This window comes from Amia ocellicauda, unplaced genomic scaffold (assembly GCF_036373705.1).
Source record: "Amia ocellicauda isolate fAmiCal2 unplaced genomic scaffold, fAmiCal2.hap1 HAP1_SCAFFOLD_34, whole genome shotgun sequence".
NCBI classification, from domain to species: domain Eukaryota; kingdom Metazoa; phylum Chordata; class Actinopteri; order Amiiformes; family Amiidae; genus Amia; species Amia ocellicauda.
This window is the reverse complement of record NW_027102909.1, coordinates 249,554-258,429: the sequence shown is the minus strand read 5'-3', so window position 1 is coordinate 258,429 and position 8,876 is coordinate 249,554. Positions and strand designations below refer to the sequence as shown.

General features: G+C 38.8%; 3 pseudogenes; all 3 read right to left on the bottom strand.

Annotated features, from left to right (window-relative positions):
- Nucleotides 1–7,989: 7,989 nt before the first annotated feature.
- Nucleotides 7,990–8,108, bottom strand: LOC136732607 (uncharacterized; annotated as a pseudogene).
- Nucleotides 8,109–8,321: 213 nt separating this feature from the next.
- LOC136732628 (uncharacterized) lies at nt 8,322–8,440 on the bottom strand (annotated as a pseudogene).
- A 216-nt stretch (nt 8,441–8,656) lies between these two features.
- Nucleotides 8,657–8,775, bottom strand: LOC136732668 (uncharacterized; annotated as a pseudogene).
- Nucleotides 8,776–8,876: the final 101 nt, after the last annotated feature.

Here is an 8,876-nt window from a genome sequence, read left to right as displayed (position 1 = left end):
TATAGGTTTCAAAGCATGCAGGGGAATAGGCACCCCACCCTGACACCTACAGAAGACTGGATAGGGAGATATAAATAGCAATGGGGAGACTCTTGTACTTGGTGTGGCTCTATCCATATAGTGGGGCCAGCAGCCACTTAGCAGGTGCAGCAATAGAAGCTCAGCCTGGGGAGACTGGATTTAGCATTTCCTCTCCATTTTGATAACTATCCATAATCATTTCTGCAAAATACTTCTATGATACCTATGTATGTTTTTTACTTGTACTATATTATACTATCAAGTATCAGTGTACACATACAATGTGACCTGTTACATTAATACAGAGGCCACGGAAGGCCAGATCACTAATAGCCACTGTCCCCTGATATTACACTTTTTCACAATCACTTTGGCACTCATTTCAGAACCTTGATGTCATTTTTCAAAACTCTAGACACTAAACTCACACCCGATGATCAAAATGCACATTTTTCAAAACTCTAACACTTTTTTACAATTGCTTGGATACAATACACATCAACCTCAGATCATTTGTTCATTGAACTAAAATGACACAACTTACATCAAAGTATTACCATTTCAAAATGCAATTCACACATTACATCTGAGATCACTGTCTATTCATTTCATTACAGAGATCTAACTATCAATTGATACAGCTGCTCAAAATGATAAGTGACTGTTGCATTACTCTTAATGCATAGTTTTATGGAAACTGACAAACAGTATTCCATGTTTCGATCATGAAAGTTTCAGGATAATGAGATCCATTGACACCAATAACCGAGGAGCATGGTTTCTTAGGGTTACCATAGACTTGACTGTGTCTTCTTGTTTGTGAAGGAACAGGACTGTGTTTTCCTGTCTGGGTTCCCGCAGGCTTAAGTGGGTTTGACCTACTATTAGAAAAAAAAAAAAAAAAAAGGAGCGCTAATTAATTGTTCAATATCTGATACGCCGGTGATAATATAAAATAACGTGTTTATAGTTTATAGAAGTTTATAGTGTTTATGGTAAATGAAGAAAAGTCATTAAGTTATATACAAGTTCTATAAATGCAAACATTGAAAAGCATGTTTGTTGTTATTCCTATATAGGATTTAGTATTATTTGTGTTTTCTTGTTTTTTGCTATGTTTTCTCCCCTGTCGTTTATTGTTATTTTGCGGGCTTGCACGCCTTGGTTGTTGTGTACAAAACGATACATAGAAAATGGGAAAACGTGTTACTGTGTGGGAACAGCTCTAGTAAGACGGGCGACGCGCCACTTAAAGGTACACATGTAAGGTACATGTATGATAACTATGGAGTGAAGCGGTGCGTTTGACTGGACAATAGGTGACAGAAAATTAAGGTTTCCAGAAGATGGGACTTTTGATTCAGATAGACTTGAGCACCTAAAAACGGTTTTGCAAAATAGGAATACAAAGCATTAAGAAATGAGAAACCAAAGCTAGCTATCTTAAAACATTTGTTAGAGAAAAGAAAGAAAAGACAACAGGCATAATTCAATCTGAATGCCCCGAAGACAAATTAAAAATATATATATATATATGTTTTTCAGTATAAATGACAGTCCTCAAGATACTGAAGGAAAATTACTAGATAAGTAATAAATAAGGGTAGTTTGAGACACTGCAGGTCAATATGACATGCCAACCAAAACCATGGTATCTGAATTTACTATGGATATAAATTAATATGTGTCTCTTTGTATGTTTGTACGTTTTCAGTTTGCGCAAGGTAAATGTCCATATTTTGACTTTTTCATGTACTGTATAGTCCAGAATATGACTAAGAGAGTCATAAGTCACAAATAGTTACAGAATGATAGCTAAAAAACGCCAGTTAAATATGTTGTAATAACAGACCTACAAGAAAGTCAGCATTTAACTGTACACAGAATGCTATTGCAAACAGAAATAATAATACAAAATTAAGTTATTTAAATAGGTCTTACGAATACAGAAGTTAAAAGTAACATGTTAGAAATGGAATTAGAGCCAAATTTAGAAATAGGAATCCGAGGCAACCACAAACATTCGGTGAAGGTTTCTTACATATTGATAAATAGATAACCAGATACTCCAGGAAATTAACGATGTGCTCATTTGGAAGCTATGAGTTCCACAATGAAGAGTTTTTAAATCCCTAGTAATAGATCCCTAAATACAATGTGTAGGTAAGAAATTAACTATTGATCAGTTCAATCTGGATTCGGGAACAGTTCTTCTGAACCTGTACTGGTGTAGATTGGACTTCAATAGGAGGAAGTGACACAATAAAGACATGAGCCGCGCAGGAGGACAGTCTTAGTGCCCACGCAGGTTCTTAGTTGGGGAAATCATTGACTGGACACATTTTTTGAAAATGTGCTTTCCTGAAGTACCTGGACATCATTATTGAGATCAATGAAAAGGCTTATTTTCCAAAGATTAAATACATTCATTAACTACAATAATGTAGTGAAATGTATATAAATAGTAATAATACAAATCGATCAAATATAACTTGCATTTTCTTGTAAGAAATTAGGAATAGGAGAAAGAACAGCTGTTGGGATGCAGTGCGATGTTATCCAAAATTGAAAGCGGTTGAGAAAGGAGAGTTTGTTCTGTGTGAGACAAATGTACTGCCACGAGAGACTCTGATGGTGATTGACTGGAATATGAGGGAAAATAATGAAGTTACTACAGGTATAACTAAAGGTGTAACATAACTAATTTAATGAAACATAGTCATGGCAAGTTATAAAACTGTTTGGAAATAGTCCTTTCACAAACAGAAATACCCTATCAATTAGGAAGAGGGGGGCAGGGGGCAAGGGCCGTATGTGCTCCTCTGCTCCCCCTGTTCGCCTGAGCAGACAAGCAGCCTGAGATGAGAGAGAGAGAGAGAGAGAGAGAGAGAGAGAGAGAGAGAGAGAGAGAGAGAGAGAGAGAGAAGTCAGAGACAAGGCAGAGACTGTAAGTACGTGTAAGGGTTCATAACTTATTACAAACAGAGCAAGAGTGTAATGAATGGTAATTTACACTGCTTGTATTAATAATGATAATAATATTGATGTTGATACAGACGAATACATCACATACTAGATGACAACCGCATAAAACTAATAATAATGAAAATAGGAATAATAGGAGTATGGAAATAATTTCAAATTATGGTTTATTGGTAAAAAATGAATTGAGAAACAAAGATTAATAACTGCCATCATTTACCCAACTACTATTAACTATGGTGTTGAAGGAGCTGCTGTAATAGTTATTGTAATGTTCTCAGGTATTTAAGTTAGATAAAAGGACAAAGATAAGCACATTGTTTTGAAACTTTGACAACTCCACACAAAAAGAGTATCTACACTAGGAAGTAAAGCTGATTCAATAAACACAGGAGATATGATGCTGCTGACGACAGCTGAGTGCTGTACTGAAATAATTTGATAAATGAGATAAATTGGAATCAAGATTATTATTATTTTGAATTGTCCCTTTACTAGAAACCTTATAGATTGTGCGAATGTCAACTAATGTGATAGAGATGCCTTTTATAAGGACGATCTCTGATGTTGTGTGAACCACACATTGTGTCTTCAGACTGATTTATTCCACATGGCAGATATGCATATTATGAATCGTGTCCTGAAGGAACCGATGTCTGACCCATATGGAGAAGATGCTGGTGTTCTTGTTGAGACACAGTAGGCCGAGGGCGCGGCTTTAAAGACAGCCTCACAGCAACTTGAACAGACCAATGCTGAGGTCCACTACGCTGAAGTGATGCTTGACTCAGTGGAGAAATAAGTTAAAATACTATAATTAAAGGTTTTCCAGATTATAGGAATCTACAATATATTGTGAAACTGCTCAGATGACGTCCGCAGTAGCACATATTCTTCTATTGATAGTTTAATTTATAATGTACTATTAGTGGAGATGTCACATTATTCAAATGAATAGAATGACAGCCATGAAGTCAGAATCAGTCCATTGCCCTTCACTTAAGATTTGTACAATGTATAATGTTTATAAATCAAAACGCAACAAATATATGTACAATACAGTTTACAAACTGAATTTGTAAAAAATAATGTTTTGCTGACTTTTGTATTCTCTTTGAAGCAACAAAATGTATGTGTTATGTATGTCGTAACTAGGGTTTGACTTTTATGACCTGGGGCTGGATGAAATTTAATTTGAGATGCACTGTAAAAGCTCCAGGAAATTGCAACTGGCCACTGCACCTTCCATAAGAGAGCTCAAACATTTGCTAATGCATTGGTTGCCTCACAGGCACTCTTTCCCTGGTTTGCCCATGTGGCGCATGGTGTTGGCCACACGGGCAAAGGGGGGATGTGTGCATCAGTCTTTTAAATTGGTTTGCCCCAGGTTTTATAGTAACAGCTTAGCAATATTGTAGAACTTGCCACATTTGTCAAGCTCATAATCCTGCAATATGCAAATAGATTGTGTTCAAAAGCTTAAATGTTGTGGATATGAATATATACTTGTAATAATATATAGGTGTTCTAAATGGGTTGAAGCCTATCCCGTAGGAAGGCTGAAGTAGTAAAAGTAGCAAAAATACAGTTAAGGGATGTTATATGTAGATTTCGCATTCCAGGGAAATTTCCAGTGATAGGAACACTCACTTCACTGGGACAATAGTGCAGGAACTATGCAAAGCCCTGCGAGGTAAACAACATTTTCACTGCCCCATCAGGCTCAGTCAGCTGGAGCAGTGGAGAAACAAAATGGGATATTAAAGAATAAGCTGTCTAATATATGCAAACAAACAGGACTCAAACGTCCAGATCCCCTTCCTATAGTCCTAATGACAATGAAATCGTCAGCAAATTGAGAAAAACAGGTCTTTCTCCGTGTGAGATTATTATGGGATGACTTATGAGACTCTCCATCACTCCTCCATTGTCTGTAAGGGAAATGGACATCCACTTGATGGATGATGCTATGTTGTCTCTTTGTATGGGACTAACACGTGCTTTCGAAGCTGTCCATTCACAGATGAAAGCCGCCCAGACTGAACCATCCCAGCAGGTTTACCACCCCTTCCAGCAAGATGACTGTGTATATCAAAGCACACAAGAGAAAGTCCTCCCAACAGCCCAGGTGGACAGGGCCCTACCAGGTGCTCCTGACCACCCACACAGCTGTGAAGTGCCTAGGAACGACGACATGGATCCACTCCTCACACTGCAAACTTGCCAATCGAGGCGATCAGCACAACCCTGGTGGAGAACAGAGGGATAAAGGAATTGTTCTTCCACATCAGATTTGACATTACTGTATGTATGCAGGCCCTTGTAATTGCTATTCCAATACTGCCAACTGGTTATTGATGATTGATTTCACATTGTGGTACGAGTATCGAGTGAAATGAGTGCTATCCACCTCAACAACACAGCGATAACATGGAGCCGGCAGGTGATCCAGGTCACAATAGAGGTCAAGCAGTGGGAGGAGGAAGACGTGGTGGTCAAAGGTGTAGCGTAAGGTACACTTATAAAATTCAATGAAAGAAGTGAATTTATAGTATCACCTTATCACGAATCCTGGAATCTTGTAGAACTCATTTTCTGTAATAATTGGATGCAGACACCAATTCCAAAGATATAAATTGTCAAATTTATTCAAAAACAAAGACTAAATGTAGCACTACACTAATTATACAAAAGGGAAAAACTAATTAAAATTCAACTCTAGATCAACAAATCAAAGACAAATCACTTCCGTGACCAAATCAAAGACCATGGGATCGCATATGATAACACACAAATCATTAAACAAAAAAGGTTATAAACACATTGACTACAATACCGGTTAGTAAGACGAAGGTGAGTCTCTCATTAGTATTGTTAGTCAGACATTCAATAACTACGCAGGTTAGTATTTATGTCAGGTAACTTCTCGTTATATATATATCAGTCTCATTAACGTTTAGGTGGAGAGAAAGATCCTATCATTACTTGTTACCACAATTTCCCTTAACTGATTATTATTCAATGATTAAGGATAGGCAGGGCCACCTATAATCTGGTGTCTATTAACTTGTGTCAATTTCAGACTAAACAGTTAAACAGGAATGAGAAGATATTTCTCGGCGTTGTCAGATTTTATTTCTAAAATTATCAACAAAACAGTTGAATGCAACACACATTTATATTTAAGAAAACTAAATGATATTACACATTCTAGAGTTATGAATCACAGATTAACATTTCTAATTGATTTCTCAAATGTCATGAATCATGAACTCCAAACTGTTAAACTTATGTGAACTTCGTCGCAGAGAGGCCTCTCTGGCTTCGGGCTCAGATAACAGCACACGGCACGAGGTCCGTGTGGTTTGGAACAAAGGCAGTCCGGTTCGGCTTTGTCCAAGAACTTCCACTCAGTCGATGCACCTGGAAGTTGGGGTTTCGCGAATGTAGAGTCTTTTCCAAACAGATTTTCCACTGGTTTGAAGGCTCCAAGGTAGTGCACAAAATCTTCTTTGTAAGCAGGGTTCCACCGTAGTTACTTGAAGACAAAGTCTTTGAGGAAAGCAGGGCCCTGTTTATTCCAAGGGTCAAGTTTCTTAAGACTCAAATAGCTATTTAAGTGACGGACACTTTCGTATTCAGTCGACTTAGTCAATTGTCCAGCTGTAAAACTCCACTGATCAGGTGGGTCTGTGAAGTTATTTATTTAATAAAGTCCTTTAAAATAATTATTCGCTCAATCTCCTTCTCCCAGTTTAACTCTTCTGTTGCCGGCAAAGACTTGGTTGGTTTCTGATTCCGGTTCTGGCAACAGAGCTACAGGTTGAGCTGTGGCAGCGAGATTCTGGTTCAGGTGAGAGAGAGAGAGAGAGAAAGACTGTCCGCTGTTCCTTATAGTCTGTCAGATCAGTAGGTGATTGGTCCCTGAGTTCTTGAGATTGGATTTCGGTTTCAGCCCCAAGTGTCCTATTGGAGGGAGGCTTTATTTATGACTGATGTCAATCCATGCCATCTTTTGGAAATGTTGGTTGGCCTGGGTTCGTAGCTCTATGTCGGGATTTCGGCTCTCATCCACTTCAAAGAGTTTTTATCACCTACAGGCCCCTTTCTCCAGACATCTCATAGCAGAATTCGAAACTATTTGGCCTCTTCTCGGTGCCATCCTCCCCAAAACTGTCACTTTGATGCAAACCAGTTCCAAGCTGATGAGCTAAGGAAATCTGATAACTTTGGGGGGGGAGAGGTCTTCTTTAGATCAGTGCTTCAGCTCAGAGCCCAAATGCTCTTATCAAAATACACCCAACATAACGCTACATATGTATGTATGTATGTATATATGTGTAGAAGGAAAATTAGAAATTATTTTCTTACACCTGTTTTTCTCTCTTGTATACTTAAGAAAGATACGGTCAAGCTAGAAGGTCAGCCCAGAAGATAGTTTGATTTCTGTTTGTTATTTACGATGAGAACCTTGGAGACATTGTCAAATGGTATGACCTACGTGCCTGTTCCCTAAAACCATGTGTTGACCTATGAACTCTGTTCTATAATGATATATGTTCTGCTTAGTTAGCCTTTAAGATAACATTGTAATGACTTTCTAGCATGTATAGATGTATATATGTATGTATATATATATATATATATATATATATATATACATGTATGTATGTATGTCCAATTGCTTTGACAATACAAATGAATTGAATTGAGAGGAAGAGAGAGAGAGAGAGAGAGAGAGAAAGAGAGAGAGAGAGACAGACAGACAGACAGACAGACAGCTCAGCGATGACATCACGAGCCTCTCTCAGCTGACTGCTATGACATCACAGAGCACGTACATTCCGATGCTTGTCGTCTGTCAACCACTCAGTCACTGCTAGCCAGACTGTCCCTAAGACAAAGTGTACAATACTTCAATTATATCTCCTCCAGACTGAAAGAGAGTATTACGAGCTACGATGAAGTTACCCAAGAGACGTATAAAGCTTGCAGCACCTGGTATTTCCAGGAGGTCACCCATCCAAGTACTGACCAGGACCTGCCCCGTTCAGCTTACGCGATCTGACGAGATCGAGCGCGTTCAGGACGGTGTGGACACAAGCCGAGAGGCCTGGCTGCATGATGTCTCTTAATGGTTGGCGGGTATTGACGGAACTTCCAGCAAAAAAAAAAAAAAAGAAAAACGGAGGGAAAAATATCAGTGCAGCAAAGGATGTTGAAAGTAGCCAGGTACGTGTACAATACTTCAATTATATCTCCTCCAGACAGAAAGAGAGTATTAAGAGCTACGATATAGTTACCCAGGAGACGTAAAAAGCTTGCAGCACCAGGTTTTTCTAGGAGGTCTCACATTCAAGTACTGACCAGGTCCTGCCCCGTTTAGCTTCCGAGATCTGATGAGATCGGGCGCATTCAGGACAATGTGTCCGCATGCCAAGAGGCCTGGCTACATGATGTCTCTTAAAGGCTGGAGGATATTGACGGAACTTCCAGCAAAATAATGAAGAAAAAAGAAAAATGGAGGGAAAAATATCAGTGCAGCAAAGGGTGTTGAAAGTAACCGGGTACGTGTACAATATTTCAATTATATCTCCTCCAGACTGAAAGAGAGTATTAAGAGCTACGATAAAGTTACCCAGCAGACGTAAAAAGCTGGCAGCACCTGGTATTTCCAGGAGATCTCCCATCCAAGTACTGACCAGGTCCTGCCCCGTTTCGTTTCCGAGATCTGACGAGATCGGGCGCGTTCAGGTCTGTGTGTCCGCAAGCCGAGATGCCTGGTTGCATGATGTCTCTTAAAGGCTGGCGGATATTGATGGAACTTCCAGAAAAAATAAAAAATAAAAAGAAAAATGGCGGGAAAAATATCA